Here is a 20,555-nt window from a genome sequence, read left to right on the forward strand (position 1 = left end):
GATCTATCCTTGGCCCCCTCCTATTTCGCATCTACATGCTGCCCCTTGGTGACATCATCCGAAAACACAATGTCAGGTTCCACATATACGCTGACAACACCCACCTCCACCTCACCACCACCTCTCTCGACCCCTCCACTGTCCCTAAATTGTCAGACAGCTTGTCTGGCACCCTGTTCTGGATGAGCAGAAATTTGCTCCAATTAAATATTGGGAAGACTGAAGCCATTGTCTTCAGTCCCCACCACAAACTCCATTCCCTAGCCACTGACTCCATCCCTCTCCCTAACATCTGTCTGAGGCTGAACCACACTGTTCACAAACTTGGCATCTTATTTGACCCTGGTGTGAGCTTTCGACCGTATACCCTCTCCATCACCAAGACCGCCTACATCCAACTTCATAATATTGTTCGTCTTTGCCCCTGCCTCAAGCTCATCTGCGGTTTATAACCTCATCCATGCCTTTGTTACCTCCAGACTTGACTATTCCAATGCTCTCGTGGCCGGCCTCCCATCTTCCACCCTTTGTATATGTTGGCACATCCAAAACTCTGCTGCCCATATCCTAACCAGCACCAATTCCTATTCAGACATCACCCCTGTGCTCGCTGACCTAGACTGACTCCCAGTCTGGCAATGCCTCGATTTAAAATTCTAACTCTTCTGTTCAAATCCCCCCATGATCTCCCCCTCTTAGCACTGTAACCAATGTTCCCTTTAAGCTGCACCCAAAAAATAAAAAATTAAGGGAACATTGATTGTAACCATTTCCAGCCTAACAAGCCTCTGAAAATTCTGTGTTACTCCAATTCTGGCCTCTTGTGCATCACCGATTTCCATTGCTCCACCATCAGTGGCCGAGCCTTCACCTGCCTAGGCCCAAAGTTCTGGAATGTCCTCCATAAACCTCTCCGACTCTCTTCCTCTCTCTCCTCTTTTAAGATGCTCCTTCAAACCGAGCTCTTTGAACAAGCATTTAGCCACTTGTCCTAATATCTCTTTATGTGGCTAGGTGTCAAATTTTAACTGAAAATGCTTCTGTGAAGCAACTTGGGATGTGTTACTATGTTAAAGGTGTTATACAAATGTACATTATTGTTGTTGATGTTGTTATACACCATTTAAAAACATATCCACCGAATGACATGTCATCTAAACACAGACCTAACTAATGAGGCACCATCAACACACAGACCCACCCAATGACACGTCATCAACACACAGACCCACCCAATGACACGTCATCAACACACAGACCCACCCAATGACACGTCATCAACACACAGACCCACCCAATGACACATCATCAAAACACAGAACCACCCAATGAAACATCAGCAAAAAACAGACCCATCCAATGACATCATCAAAATACAATCCCAACCAATGACACAACATCAAAACACAGAATCCCACCCAAACGCACGCTATCTAAACATAGGCCCACCCAATAACACGCCATCTAAACACAGACTCACCCAATGACACATCATCAAAACACTGACCCACCCAATGACACACAATTTAAACACAGACCCACCCAATGTCATGCTATCTAAACACAGACCCACCCAATGACACGACATCTAAACACAGACCCACCCAATGACACGCTATCGAAACACAGACACAACCAATGACATGCTATCTAACCACAGATCCACCCAATGACAAGCCAACTAAAGACAGACCCACCCAATGACACATCATCAAAGCAAAGACCCATCCAATAGCACATCATCTAAACACAGACCCACCCAATGACACATCATCAAAACACAGAACCACCCAATGAAACATCAGCAAAAAACAGGCCCACCCAATGACATCATCAAAATACAATCCCAACCAATGACACAACATCAAAACACAGAACCACCCAATGAAACATCAGCAAAAAACAGACCCACCCAATGACATGTCATCAAAACACAGACCCACCAAATTGTACATCATCAAAACGCAGACCCACCCAATGACACTTCATCAAAATACAGTCCCAACCAATGACACAACATCAAAACACAGACCCACCCAATGATATGCTATCTAAACATAGACCCACCCAATGACACATCATCTAATCTCAGGCCCACCCAATGACACATCATCTAAAGACAGACCCACTCAATGACACATCATCAAAACATAGACCCACCCAATGACACTTCATCTAAACACAGACCCACCCAATGACACACCATCTAAACACAGACCCACCCAATGATGCACCATCTAAACACAGACCCAACCAATGACACACTATCTAAACACAGACCCACCCAATGACACATCATCTAAACACAGACCCACCCAATGACACACCATCTAAACACAGACCCACCCAATGACACATCATCTTAAAACAGACCCACCCAATGACACACTATCTAAACACAGAAACACCCAATGACTCATCAACAAAACAGAAACACACCCATCAACACGTGATCTAAACACAGACCCATCCAGTGACACGTCATCAAAATACAGGCCCACCCAATGACATGGCATCTAAACACAGATCCACTGAATGAAATGCTATCTAAACACAGACCCACCAAATGACACATCATCTAACCACAGGCCCACTCAATGAGCCGCTATTTAAACACAAACCCACCCAATGACACATCATCTAAACCCAGGCCTGCCCAATGACACGCCATCTAAACACAGACCCACGCAATGACACAGCAACTAAAGACAGACCCACCCAATGACACACTATCTAAACACAGACCCACCCAATTACCCGTCATCAAACACAGACCCACCCAACGACACCCAAACTAAACACAGACACACCCAATGACTCATTATCAAATCACAGACACACCCAATGACATGCAATTTAAACACAGACCAACCCAATGACACATCATCAAAATATAGACCCAACCAATGACACGCTATCTAAACACAGGCCCAACCAATGATACACCAGCTAAACACAGATGCACCCAATGCACGCTATCTAAATAAAGACCCACCCAATGACAAATCATCTAAACACAGGCCCACCCAATGACACATCATCAAAACACAGGCCCACCCAATGACACTTCATCTAAACACAGACCTACCCAATGGCACCTCATCTAAACACAGATGCACCAAAGGACCCACCATCTAAACACAGACTCACACAATGACATATCATCTAAACACAGACCCACCCAATGACACACGATCTAAACACAGACCCACCCAATGTCTCATCATCAAAACAGAGACGCACCAAACGACACGCAGTCTAAACACAGACCCATCCAGTGACACATCAAAATACAGAACCACCCAATGACACGGCATCTAAACACAGATCCACTCAATGAAATGCTATCTAAACACAGACCCAACCAATGACACACTATCTATGCACAGACCCACCCAATGACATGCTATCTAAACACAAACCTACCCAATGACACATCATCTAAACACAGGCCCATCCAATGACACATCAACAAAACACAGATCCACCCAACAACACGTGATCTAAACACAGACCCACCCAATGACACATTGTCAAAATACAGACCCACCCAATGACACGCTATCTAAACACAGACCAGCCCAATGACACATCATCAAAATACAGCCCCCCACCAATGACATGCTATCTAAACACAGACCCATGCAATGACACTTCATCAAAATACAGACCCACCCAATGACACGCTATCTAAACACAGACCCAGCCAATAACACATCATTAAAATGCAGACCTACCCAATGACACATCATCTAAACACAGACCCACCCAATGAAACATCATCTAAACACAGACCCACCCAGTGACACGCCATCTAAACACAGATCCAGCAAATGACACAACATCTAAACACAGACCCACCCAATGACAAACCATCTAAACACAGACCAACCCAATGACACACCATCTAAACACAGGACCCCCAATGATATGCCATCTAAGCACTGACCCACCCAAGGAAATGTCATCAAAACACAGAATCACCCAATGACAAGCCATCTAAATGAAGATCCACCCAATGACACATCATCTAAACACAGACCCACCAATGACATATCATCTAAACATCAGAGCCACCCAATGACAAACCATCTAGTCACAGACCCATTCAATGACACATCATCTGAACACAGACCCACCGAATGACACGTGATCAAAATACAGACCCACATAATGACACATCATCAAATCACAGATCCACACAATGACACGTCATCTCAACACAGACCCACACAATGACACATCATCAAAATACAGACCCACCCAGTGAAGTGTCATCTAAACACAGACCTACTCAATGTCACTTAATCTAAACAGAGACCCACCAAATGACACGATATTTAAACACAGACCCACACAATGACACGTCATCTAAACACAGACCCACCCAATGACATGCGATCTGAACACAGACACATGCAATGACACATCATCAAAACAAAAATCACCCAATGACATGCTATCTAAGCACAGACCCACCCAATGAGACATCATCAAAATATAGGCCCACCCAATGACAAGCGAACTAAACACAGACCCAACCAATAAATCATCATCAAAACACAGACCATCCCAAAGACACGTCATCTAAACACAGAGCAACCCAATGACACACCATCTAAACACAGAAGCCAATGATATGCCACCTAAGTACCGACCCACCGAAGGAAATGTCATCAAAACACAGACCCACCCAATGACACATCAACAAAACACAGACACACCCAATGACAAGCCATCTAAACACAGATCCATCCAATGACACAGCATCTAAACACAGACCCACCAATGACACAACATCTAAACACAGACCCAAACAATGACAAACCATCTAAGCACAGACCCACGCAAAGGGACACCATTAAAAAACAGACCCAACCAATGACATGCCATCAAAACACAGACCCAACCTATGACACATCATCTAAACACAGACCCAACCAATGACACATCATCAAAGCACAGACCCACCGAATGACATATCATCAAACACAGAAAGACCCAGTGACACATCATCTAAACACAGGCCCATCCAGTGACATCTTATCCCAACAAAGACCCACACAATGACACGTTATCTCAACACAGACCCACCCAATGACACATCATCTAACCACAGACCCACCCAATGACACGCTATCTGAACACAGACACTCCCAAAGACATGTCAGCTAATCACAGACACAACCAAAGACATGCTGCCTAAACAGAGACGCAACCAATGGCACATCATCAAAGCACAGACCCCCCCAATGACACACCATCTAAACACAGACCCACTGAATGACACGTGATCAAAATAAATACCCACATAATGACACATCATCAAATCACAGATCCACACAATGACACGTCATCTAAACACAGGCCCAAACAATGACGCCTTATAAAAACATAGACCAACCCAATGACACGCCATCTAAACACAGACGCATACAATGACACATCATCTAAACACAGACCTACCCAATGACACATCATCTAAACACAGACACACCAAATGATATGTCAACTTAATACAGACCCACCCAATGACACATCATCAAAAAACAGACCCACCCAATAATACATCATCTAAACACAGAGCCAGACAATGAAATGCCAATTAAATACAGAAGTGCCCAATGACACATCATCAAAATACAGACCAACCCAATGACACACCATCTAAACACAGACCCACCCCATGACACATCAACAAAATATAGACCCACCCAATGACAAACGAACTAAACACAGACCCAACCAATAGCTCATCATCAAAACACAGACCCTCCCAATGACACTTCATCTAAACACAGAGCAACCCAATGACACACCATCTAAACACAGACCCACCCAATGATATGCCAACTAAATACATATCCACCCAATGACACATCATCTAAACACAGACACACACAATAATACATCATCTAAACACAGACGCGCCCAATGACACACCATCTAAACACAGACCCACCCAATGACACCTCATTATAACACAGACCCACGCAAAGAGACACCATCTAAACACAGACCCAACCAAAGATCTGCCATCAAAACACAGACCCACCCTATGACACATCATCTAAAAACAGATCCACCCAATGACATTGTCTAAACACAGACCCACCAATGACACATCATCTAAACACAAGCCCATCAATGACTTGCCATTTAAACAGAGAGCCACCCCGTGACACATCATCTAAAGACAGACCCACCCAATGACACCTCATCAAAATACAGAGCCACCCAATGACACATTATCTAAACACAGACCCACCCAATTACACATCATCAAAACACAGACCCACCCAATGACACACAAACTAAACACAGGCCCACCCAAAGACTCATCATCAAAAAACAGATCCACCCAACAATACGTGATCTAAACACAGACCCACCCATAGACACATTGTCAAAATACAGACCCACCCAATGACACACTATCTAAACACAGACCAACCCAATGACACACCATCTAAACACAGTCACACCCAATGACACGCTATCTAAACAGTGACCCACCCTATGACACATCATCAAAATACAGCCCCCCACCAATGACATGCTATCTAAACACAGACCCATGCAATGACACATCATCAAAATACAGACCCACCCAATGACATATCATTAAAATACAGACCTACCCAATGACACATCATCTAAACACAGACCCACCCAATGAAGCATCATCTAAACACAGACCCACCCAGTAACATGCCATCTAAACACAGATCCAGCAAATGACACAACATCTAAACACAGACCCACCCAATGACAAACCATCTAAACACAGACCAGCCCAATGACACACCATCTAAACACTGGACCCTCAATGATATGCCATCTAAGCACTGACACACCCAAGGAAATGTCATCAAAACACAGACCCACCAATGACACATCATCTAAACACAGGCCCATCCAATGACTTGCCATTTAAACAGAGACCCACCCCGTGACACATCATCTAAAGACAGACCCACCCAATGATACGTCATCAAAATACAGAGCCACCCAATGACACACTATCTAAACACAGACCCACCCAATAACACATCATCAAAACACAGACCCACCCAATAACAAACAAACTAAACACAGGCCCACCCAAAGACTCATCATCAAAAAACAGATCCACCCAACTACACGTGATCTAAACACAGACCCACCCAATGACACATTGTCAAAATACAGACCCACCCAATGACACGCTATCTAAACACAGACCAACCCAATGACACACCATCTAAACACAGTCACACCCAATTACACACTATCTAAACACTGGCCCACCCTATGACCCATCATCAAAATACAGCCTCCCACCAATGACATGCTATCTAAACACAGACCCATGCAATGACACATCATCAAAATACAGACCCACCCAATGACACATCATCTAAACACAGACACACCCAATGACATGTTATCTAAACACAGACCCAGCCAATGAAACATCATCTAAACACAGACCCACCCAGTGAAACGCCATCTAAACACAGATCCAGCAAATGACACAACATCTAAACACAGACCCACCCAATGACAAACCATCTAAACACAGACCAACTCAATGACACACCATCTAAACACAGGACCCCCAATGATATGCCATCTAAGCACTGACCCACCAAAGGAAATGTCATCAAAACACAGGCCCACCAATGGCACATCATCTAAACATCAGAGCCACCCAATGACAAACCATCTAGTCAGAGACCCATCCAATGATACATCATCTGAACACAGACTAACACAATGACACGCTATCTCAACACAGACCCACACAATGACACATCATCTAAATACAGACCCACCCAGTGAAATGTCATCTAAACACAGACCCACCCAATGACACGTCATCTAAACAGAGACCCACCAAATGACACGATATTTAAACACAGACCCACACAATGACACGTCATCTAAACACAGACCCATCCAATGACATGCTATCTAAACACAGGCACATGCAATGACACATCATCAGAACAAAAATCACCCAATGACATGCTATCTAAACACAGACTTACCCAATGAGACATCATCAAAATATAGACCCACCCAATGACAAACGAACTAAACACAGACCCAACCAATAGCTCATCATCAAAACACAGACCCTCCCAATGACACTTCATCTAAACACAGAGCAACCCAATGACACACCATCTAAACACAGACCCCCAATGATATGCCACCTAAGTACCGACCCACCCAAGGAAATGTCATCAAAACACAGACCCACCCAATGACACATCAACAAAACACAGACACACCCAATGACAAGCCATCTAAACACAGATCCATCCAATGACAGCATCTAAACACAGACCCACACAATGACAAACCATCTAAGCACAGACCCACACAATGACAAACCATCTAAGCACAGACCCACGCAAAGAGACACTATTTAAAAACAGACCCAACCGATGACCTGCCATCAAAACACAGACCCAACCTATGAAACATCATCTAAACACAGACCCAACCAATGACACGTCATCAAAGCACAGACCCACCGAATGACATATCATCAAACACAGAAAGACCCAGTGACACATCATCTAAACACAGACCCATCCAATGACATCTTATCCCAACAAAGACCCACACAATGACACGTTACCTCAACACAGACCCACCCCATGACACATCATCTAACCACAGACCCACCCAATGACACGCTATCTGAACACAGACACACCCAAAGACATGTCATCTAATCACAGACACAACCAAAGACACGCTATCTAAACAGAGACGGAACCAATGGCACATCATCAAAGCACAGACCCACCCAATGACACACCATCTAAACACAGACCCACCGAATGACGCGTGATCAAAATACAGACCCACATAATGACACATCATCAAAACACTGATCCACACAATGACACGTCATCTAAACACAGGCCCAACCAATGACACCATATAAAAACATAGACCAACCCAATGGCACGCCATCTAAACACAGACACATGCAATGACACATCATCTAAACACAGAACCACCGAATGATATGTCAACTTAATACAGACCCACCCAATGACACATCATCAAAACACAGACCCACCCACTAATACATCATCTAAACACAGACCCAGCCAATGAAATGCCAATTAAATACAGACGCGGCCAATGACACATCATCAAAATACAGACCAACCCAATGACACACCATCTAAACACAGACCCACCCAATGATATGCCAACTAAATACATATGCACCCAATGACACATCATCTAAACACAGACACACCCAATTATACATCATCTAAACACAGATGCGCCCAATGACACACCATCTAAACACAGACCCACCCAATGACACCTCATCATAACACAGACCCAGGCAATGACAAACCATCTAAACACAGACCAACCCAATGACACACCATCTAAACACAGGACCCCCAATGATATGCCATCTAAGCACTGACGCACCCAAGGAAATGTCATCAAAACACAGGACCACCCAATGACAAGCCATCTAAATGAAGATCCACCCAATGACACATCATCTAAACACAGACCCACCAATGACACATCATCTAACCATCAGAGCCACCCAATGACAAACCATCTGGTCACAGACCCATCCAATGACACATCATCTGAACACAGACCCACCAAATGACACGTGATCAAAATACAGACCCACATAATGACACATCATCAAATCACAGATCCACACAATGACACGTCATCTCAACACAGACCCACACAATGACACATCATCAAAATACAGACCCACCCAGTGAAATGTCATCTAAACACAGACCTACTCAATGACACTTCATCTAAACAGAGACCCACCAAATGACACGATATTTAAACACAGACCCACACAATGACACGTCATCTAAACACAGACCCACCCAATGACATGCTATCTAAACACAGACACATGCAATGACACATCATCAAAACAAAAATCAACCAATGACATGCTATCTAAACACAGACCCACCCAATGAGACATCATCAAAATATAGGCACACCCAATGACAAGCGAACTAAACACAGACCCAACCAATAACTCATCATCAAAACACAGACCATCCCAATGACACTTCATCTAAACACAGAGCAACCAATGACAAGCCATCTAAACACAGATCCATCCAATGACACAGCATCTAAACACAGACCCACCAATGACACAACATCTAAACACAGACCCACACAATGACAAACCATCTAAGCACAGACCCACGCAAAGAGACACCATTTAAAAACAGACCCAACCAATGACCTGCCATCAAAACACAGACCCAGCCTATGACACATCATCTAAACACAGACCCAACCAATGACACATCATCAAAGCACAGACCCACCGAATGACATATCATCAAACACAGAAAGACCCAGTGACACATCATCTAAACACAGGCCCATCCAGTGACATCTAATCCCAAGAAAGACCCACACAATGACACGTTATCTCAACACAGACTCACCCAATGACACATCATCTAACCACAGACCCACCCAATGACACGCTATCTGAACACAGACACTCCCAAAGACATGTCATCTAATCACAGACACAACCAAAGTCACGCTGTCTAAACAGAGATGCAACCAATGGCATATCATCAAAGCACAGACCCACCCAATGACACACCATCTAAACACAGACCCACCGAATGACACGTGATCATAATACAGACCCACATAATGACACATCATCAAATCACAGATCCACACAATGACACATCATCTAAACACAGGCCCAAACAATGACACCTTAGAAAAACATAGACCAACCCAATGACACGCCATCTAAACACAGATGCATGCAATGACACATCGTCTAAACACAGACCTACCCAATGACACATCATCTAAACACAGACCCACCGAATGATATGTCAACTTAATACGGAGCCACCCAATGACACATCATCAAAAAACAGACCCACCCAATAATACATCATCTAAACACAGAGCCAGCCAATGAAATGCCAATTAAATACAGACGTGCCCAATGACACATCATCTAAACACAGACACACCCAATAATACATCATCATAACACAGACCCATGCAAAGAGACACCATCTAAACACAGACCCAACCAATGACCTGCCATCAAAACACAGACCCACCCTATGACACATCATCTAAACACAGATCCACCCAATGACACATTGTCTAAACACAGACCCACCAATGACACATCATCTAAACACAGGCCCATCCAATGACTTGCCATTTAAACAGAGACCCACCCCGTGACACATCATCTAAAGACAGGCCCACCCAAAGACTCATCATCAAAAAACAGATCCACCCAACAACACGTGATCTAAACACAGACCCACCCAATGACACTGTCAAAATACAGACCCACCCAATGACACGCTATCTAAACACAGACCAACCCAATGACACACCATCTAAACATAGTCACACCCAATGACACGCCATCTAAACAGTGACCCACCCTATGACACAGCATCAAAATACAGCCCCCCACCAATGACATGCTATCTAAACACAGACCCATGCAATGACACATCATCAAAATACAGACCCACCCAATGACACGCTATCTAAACACAGACCCAGCCAATGACATATCATTAAAATACAGACATACCCAATGACACATCATCTAAACACAGACCCACCCAGTGACACACCATCTAAACACAGATCCAACAAATGACACAACATCTAAACACAGGCCCACCCAATGACAAACCATCTAAACACAGACCAACCCAATGACCCAGCATCTAAACACAGGACCCCCAATGATATGCCATCTAAGCACTGACCCACCCAAGGAAATGTCATCAAAACACAGACCCACCAATGACACATCATCTAAACATCAGAGCCACCCAATGACAAACCATCTAGTCACAGACACATCCAATGACACGGTGGCATAGTGGTTAGCACTGTTGCCTCACAGCGCCAGGGACCCGGGTTCGAATCCAGCCTCGGGTGACTGTCTGTGTGGAGTTTGCACATTCTCCCCGTGTTTGCGTGGGTTTTCTCCGGGTGCTCCGGTTTCCTCCCACAGTCCAAAAGATGTGCGGGTTAGGTTGATTGGCTATGATAAAAATTGACCCTTAGTGTTAGGGGGATTAAATACATGGGGTTACGGGGATAGGGTAGGATATGTGTTGGTGCAGGGGTTACGGGGATCGGGTGGGATATGTGTCGGTGCAGGCTCGTTGGGCCGAAATGGCCTCTATCTGTACTGTGAGGTTTCTGTGATTTCTGTGATTCTGTGATCTGAACACAGACCAACACAATGACACGCTATCTCAACACAGACCCACACAATGAAACATCATCTAAATACAGACCCACCCAGTGAAATGTCATCTAAACACAGACCCACCCAATGACACGTCATCTAAACAGAGACCCACCAAATGACGCGATATTTAAAAACAGACCCACAGAATGACACGACATCTAAACACAGACCCACCCAATGACATGCTATCTAAATACAGACACATGCAATGACACATTATCAAAACAAAAATCAGCCAATGACATGCTATCTAAACACAGACCCACCCAATGAGACAGCATCAAAATATAGACCCACCCGATGACAAGCGAACTAAACACAGACCCAACCAATAACTCATCATCAAAACACAGACCCTCCCAATGACACTTCATCTAAACACAGAGCAACCCAATGACACATCATCTAACCACAGACCCACCCAATGACACGCTATCTGAACACAGACACACCCAAAGACATGTCATCTAATCACAGATACAACCAAAGACACGCTATCTAAAGAGAGACGCAACCAATGGCACATCATCAAAGCACAGACCCACCCAATGACACACCATCTAAACACAGACCCACCCAATGACACGTGATCAAAATACAGACCCACATAATGACATATGTTCAAAACACTGATCCACAAAATGACATGTCATCTAAACACAGGCCCAACCAATGACACCATATAAAAACATAGACCAACCCAATGGCACGCCATCTAAACACAGACACATGCAATGACACATCATCTAAACACAGACCCACTGAATGATATGTCAACTTAATACAGACCCACCCAATGACACATCATCAAAACACAGACCCACCCACTAATACATCATCTAAACACAGACCCAGCCAATGAAATGCCAAGTAAAAACAGATGCGGCCAATGACACATCATCAAAATACAGACCATACCAATGACACACCATCTAAACACAGACCCACCCAATGATATGCCAACTAAATACATATGCACCCAATGACACATCATCTAAACACAGACACACCCAATAATACATCATCTAAACACAGATGCGCCCAATGACACACCATCTAAACCCAGACCCACCCAATGACACCTCATCATAACACAGACCCAGGCAAAGAGACACCATCTAAACACAGACCCAACCAATGACCTGCCATCAAAACACAGACCCACACTATGACACATCATCTAAACACAGATGCGCCCAATGACACACCATCTAAACACAGACCTACCCAATGACACCTCATCATAACACAGACCCAGGCAATGATAAACCATCTAAACACAGACCAACCCAATGACACACCATCTAAACACAGGACCCCCAATGATATGCCATCTAAGCACTGACGCACTCAAGGAAATGTCATCAAAACACAGAACCACCCAATGACAAGCCATCTAAATGAAGATCCACCCAATGACACATCATCTAAACACAGACCCACCAATGACACATCATCTAACCATCAGAGCCACCCAATGACAAACCATCTAGTCACAGACCCATCCAATGACACATCATCTGAACACAAACCCACCAAATGACACGTGATCAAAATACAGACCCACATAATGACACATCATCAAATCACAGATCCACATAATGACACGTCATCTCAACACAGACCCACACAATGACACATCATCAAAATACAGACCCACCCAGTGAAATGTCATCTAAACACAGACCTACTCAATGACACTTCATCTAAACAGAGACCCACCAAATGACACGATATTTAAACACAGACCCACACAATGACACATCATCTAAACACAGACCCACCCAATGACATGCTATCTAAACACAGACACATGCAATGACACATCATCAGAACAAAAATCACCCAATGACATGCTATCTAAACACAGACCCACCCAATGAGACATCATCAAAATATAGACCCACCCAATGACAAGTGAACTAAACACAGGCCCACCCAAAGACTCATCATCAAAAAACAGATCCACCCAACAACACGTGATCTAAACACAGACCCACCCAATGACACATTGTCAAAATACAGACCCACCCAATGACACGCTATCTAAACACAGACCGACCCAATGACACGCCATCTAAACATAGTCACACCCAATGACACGCTATCTAAACAGTTACCCACCCTATGACACATCATCAAAATACAGCTCCCCACCAATGACATGCTATCTAAACACAGACCCATGCAATGACACATCATCAAAATACAGACACACCCAATGACATGCTATCTAAACACAGACCCAGCCAATGACATATCATTAAAATATAGACATACCCAATGACACATCATCTAAACACAGACCCACCCAATGAAACATCATCTAAACACAGACCCACCCAGGGACACACCATCTAAACACAGATCCAGCAAATGACACAACATCTAAACACAGGCCCACCCAATGACAAACCATCTAAACACAGACCAACCCAATGACACAGCATCTAAACACAGGACCCCCAATGATATGCCATCTAAGCACTGACCCACCCGAGGAAATGTCATCAAAACACAGACCCACCAATGACACATCATATAAACATCAGAGCCACCCAATGACAAACCATGTAGTCACAGACCCATCCAATGACACATCATCTGAACACAGACCAGCACAATGACACGCTATCTCAACACAGACCCACACAATGAAACATCATCTAAATACAGACCCACCCAGTGAAATGTCATCTAAACACAGACCCACCCAATGACACGTCATCTAAACAGAGACCCACCAAATGACACGATATTTAAACACAGACCCACAGAATGACACGACATCTAAACACAGACCCACCCAATGACATGCTATCTAAATACAGACACATGCAATGACACATCATCAAAACAAAAATCAGCCAATGACATGCTATCTAAACACAGACCCACCCAATGAGACAGCATCAAAATATAGACCCACCCGAAGACAAGCGAACTAAACACAGACCCAACCAATAACTCATCATCAAAACACAGACCCTCCCAATGACACTTCATCTAAACACAGAGCAACCCAATAACACACCATCTAAACACAGACCCCCAATGATATGCCACCTAAGTACCGACCCACCCAAGGAAATGTCATCAAAACACAGACCCACCCAATGACACATCAACAAAACACAGACACACCCAATGACAAGCCATCTAAACACAGATCCATCCAATGACACAGCATCTAAACACAGACCAAACCATTGACACGTCATCAACGCACAGACCCACCGAATGACATATCATCAAAAACAGAAAGACCCAATGACACATCATCTAAACACAGACCCATCCAATGACATCTTATCCCAACAAAGACCCACACAATGACACGTTATCTCAACACAGACCCACCCAATGACACATCATCTAACCACAGACCCACCCAATGAGACGCTATCTGAACACAGGCACACCCAAAGACATGTCATCTAATCACAGATACAACCAAAGACACGCCATCTAAAAAGAGACCCAACCAATGGCACATCATCAAAGCACAGACCCACCCACTGACACACCATCTAAGCACAGACCCACCGAATGACACGTGATCAAAATACAGACCCACATAATGACACATCATTAAAACACAGACCAAAACAATGACACATCATCTAAACACAGGCCCAACCAATGACACCATATAAAAACATACTCCAACCCAATGGCATGCCATCTAAACACAGACGCATGCAATGACACATCATCTAAACACAGACCCACCGAATGATATGTCAACTTAATACAGACCTACCCAATGACACATCATCAAAACACAGACCCACCCACTAATACATCATCTAAACACAGACCCAGCCAATGAAATGCCAATTAAATACAGACGCGGCCAATGACACATCATCAAAATGCAGATCAACCCAATGACACACCATCTAAACATAGACCCACCCAATGATATGCCAACTAAATACATATCCACCCAATGACACATCATCTAAACACAGACACACCCAATAATACATCATCTAAACACAGACCCATCCAATGACATCTTATCCCAACAAAGACCCACACAATGACACGTTACCTCAACACAGACCCACCCCATGACACATCATCTAACCACAGACCCACCCAATGACACGCTATCTGAACACAGACACACCCAAAGACATGTCATCTAATCACAGACACAACCAAAGACACGCTATCTAAACAGAGACGCAACCAATGGCACATCATCAAAGCACAGACCCACCCAATGACACACCATCTAAACACAGACCCACCGAATGACGCGTGATCAAAATACAGACCCACATAATGACACATCATCAAAACACTGATCCACACAATGACACGTCATCTAAACACAGGCCCAACCAATGACACCATATAAAAACATAGACCAACCCAATGGCACGCCATCTAAACACAGACACATGCAATGACACATCATCTAAACACAGAACCACCGAATGATATGTCAACTTAATACAGACCCACCCAATGACACATCATCAAAACACAGACCCACCCACTAATACATCATCTAAACACAGACCCAGCCAATGAAATGCCAATTAAATACAGACGCGGCCAATGACACATCATCAAAATACAGACCAACCCAATGACACACCATCTAAACACAGACCCACCCAATGATATGCCAACTAAATACATATGCACCCAATGACACATCATCTAAACACAGACACACCCAATTATACATCATCTAAACACAGATGCGCCCAATGACACACCATCTAAACACAGACCCACCCAATGACACCTCATCATAACACAGACCCAGGCAATGACAAACCATCTAAACACAGACCAACCCAATGACACACCATCTAAACACAGGACCCCCAATGATATGCCATCTAAGCACTGACGCACCCAAGGAAATGTCATCAAAACACAGGACCACCCAATGACAAGCCATCTAAATGAAGATCCACCCAATGACACATCATCTAAACACAGACCCACCAATGACACATCATCTAACCATCAGAGCCACCCAATGACAAACCATCTGGTCACAGACCCATCCAATGACACATCATCTGAACACAGACCCACCAAATGACACGTGATCAAAATACAGACCCACATAATGACACATCATCAAATCACAGATCCACACAATGACACGTCATCTCAACACAGACCCACACAATGACACATCATCAAAATACAGACCCACCCAGTGAAATGTCATCTAAACACAGACCTACTCAATGACACTTCATCTAAACAGAGACCCACCAAATGACACGATATTTAAACACAGACCCACACAATGACACGTCATCTAAACACAGACCCACCCAATGACATGCTATCTAAACACAGACACATGCAATGACACATCATCAAAACAAAAATCAACCAATGACATGCTATCTAAACACAGACCCACCCAATGAGACATCATCAAAATATAGGCACACCCAATGACAAGCGAACTAAACACACACCCAACCAATAACTCATCATCAAAACACAGACCATCCCAATGACACTTCATCTAAACACAGAGCAACCAATGACAAGCCATCTAAACACAGATCCATCCAATGACACAGCATCTAAACACAGACCCACCAATGACACAACATCTAAACACAGACCCACACAATGACAAACCATCTAACCACAGACCCACGCAAAGAGACACCATTTAAAAACAGACCCAACCAATGACCTGCCATCAAAACACAGACCCAGCCTATGACACATCATCTAAACACAGACCCAACCAATGACACATCATCAAAGCACAGACCCACCGAATGACATATCATCAAACACAGAAAGACCCAGTGACACATCATCTAAACACAGGCCCATCCAGTGACATCTAATCCCAACAAAGACCCACACAATGACACGTTATCTCAACACAGACCCACCCAATGACACATCATCTAACCACAGACCCACCCAATGACACGCTATCTGAACACAGACACTCCCAAAGACATGTCATCTAATCACAGACACAACCAAAGTCACGCTGTCTAAACAGAGATGCAACCAATGGCATATCATCAAAGCACAGACCCACCCAATGACACACCATCTAAACACAGACCCACCGAATGACACGTGATCATAATACAGACCCACATAATGACACATCATCAAATCACAGATCCACACAATGACACATCATCTAAACACAGGCCCAAACAATGACACCTTAGAAAAACATAGACCAACCCAATGACACGCCATCTAAACACAGATGCATGCAATGACACATCGTCTAAACACAGACCTACCCAATGACACATCATCTAAACACAGACCCACCGAATGATATGTCAACTTAATACGGAGCCACCCAATGACACATCATCAAAAAACAGACCCACCCAATAATACATCATCTAAACACAGAGCCAGCCAATGAAATGCCAATTAAATACAGACGTGCCCAATGACACATCATCTAAACACAGACACACCCAATAATACATCATCTAAACACAGACGCGCCCAATGACACACCATCTAAACACAGACCCACCCAATGACACCTCATCATAACACAGACCCATGCAAAGAGACACCATCTAAACACAGACCCAACCAATGACCTGCCATCAAAACACAGACTCACCCTATGACACATCATCTAAACACAGATCCACCCAATGACACATTGTCTAAACACAGACCCACCAATGACACATCATCTAAACACAGGCCCATCCAATGACTTGCCATTTAAACAGAGACCCACCCCGTGACACATCATCTAAAGACAGGCCCACCCAAAGACTCATCATCAAAAAACAGATCCACCCAACAACACGTGATCTAAACACAGACCCACCCAATGACACGCTATCTAAACACAGACCAACCCAATGACACACCATCTAAACATAGTCACACCCAATGACACGCCATCTAAACAGTGACCCACCCTATGACACAGCATCAAAATACAGCCCCCCACCAATGACATGCTATCTAAACACAGACCCATGCAATGACACATCATCAAAATACAGACCCACCCAATGACACGCTATCTAAACACAGACCCAGCCAATGACATATCATTAAAATACAGACATACCCAATGACACATCATCTAAACACAGACCCACCCAGTGACACACCATCTAAACACAGATCCAACAAATGACACAACATCTAAACACAGGCCCACCCAATGACAAACCATCTAAACACAGACCAACCCAATGACCCAGCATCTAAACACAGGACCCCCAATGATATGCCATCTAAGCACTGACCCACCCAAGGAAATGTCATCAAAACACAGACCCACCAATGACACATCATCTAAACATCAGAGCCACCCAATGACAAACCATCTAGTCACAGACACATCCAATGACACGGTGGCATAGTGGTTAGCACTGTTGCCTCACAGCGCCAGGGACCCGGGTTCGAATCCAGCCTCGGGTGACTGTCTGTGTGGAGTTTGCACATTCTCCCCGTGTTTGCGTGGGTTTTCTCCGGGTGCTCCGGTTTCCTCCCACAGTCCAAAAGATGTGCGGGTTAGGTTGATTGGCTATGATAAAAATTGACCCTTAGTGTTAGGGGGATTAAATACATGGGGTTACGGGGATAGGGTAGGATATGTGTTGGTGCAGGGGTTACGGGGATCGGGTGGGATATGTGTCGGTGCAGGCTCGTTGGGCCGAAATGGCCTCTATCTGTACTGTGAGGTTTCTGTGATTTCTGTGATTCTGTGATCTGAACACAGACCAACACAATGACACGCTATCTCAACACAGACCCACACAATGAAACATCATCTAAATACAGACCCACCCAGTGAAATGTCATCTAAACACAGACCCACCCAATGACACGTCATCTAAACAGAGACCCACCAAATGACGCGATATTTAAAAACAGACCCACAGAATGACACGACATCTAAACACAGACCCACCCAATGACATGCTATCTAAATACAGACACATGCAATGACACATTATCAAAACAAAAATCAGCCAATGACATGCTATCTAAACACAGACCCACCCAATGAGACAGCATCAAAATATAGACCCACCCGATGACAAGCGAACTAAACACAGACCCAACCAATAACTCATCATCAAAACACAGACCCTCCCAATGACACTTCATCTAAACACAGAGCAACCCAATGACACATCATCTAACCACAGACCCACCCAATGACACACTATCTGAACACAGACACACCCAAAGACATGTCATCTAATCACAGATACAACCAAAGACACGCTATCTAAAGAGAGACGCA

Source organism: Somniosus microcephalus, chromosome 13, assembly GCF_052327205.1.
Source record: "Somniosus microcephalus isolate GS21.2 chromosome 13, FLI_Smic_1.0, whole genome shotgun sequence".
NCBI lineage: Eukaryota > Metazoa > Chordata > Chondrichthyes > Squaliformes > Somniosidae > Somniosus > Somniosus microcephalus.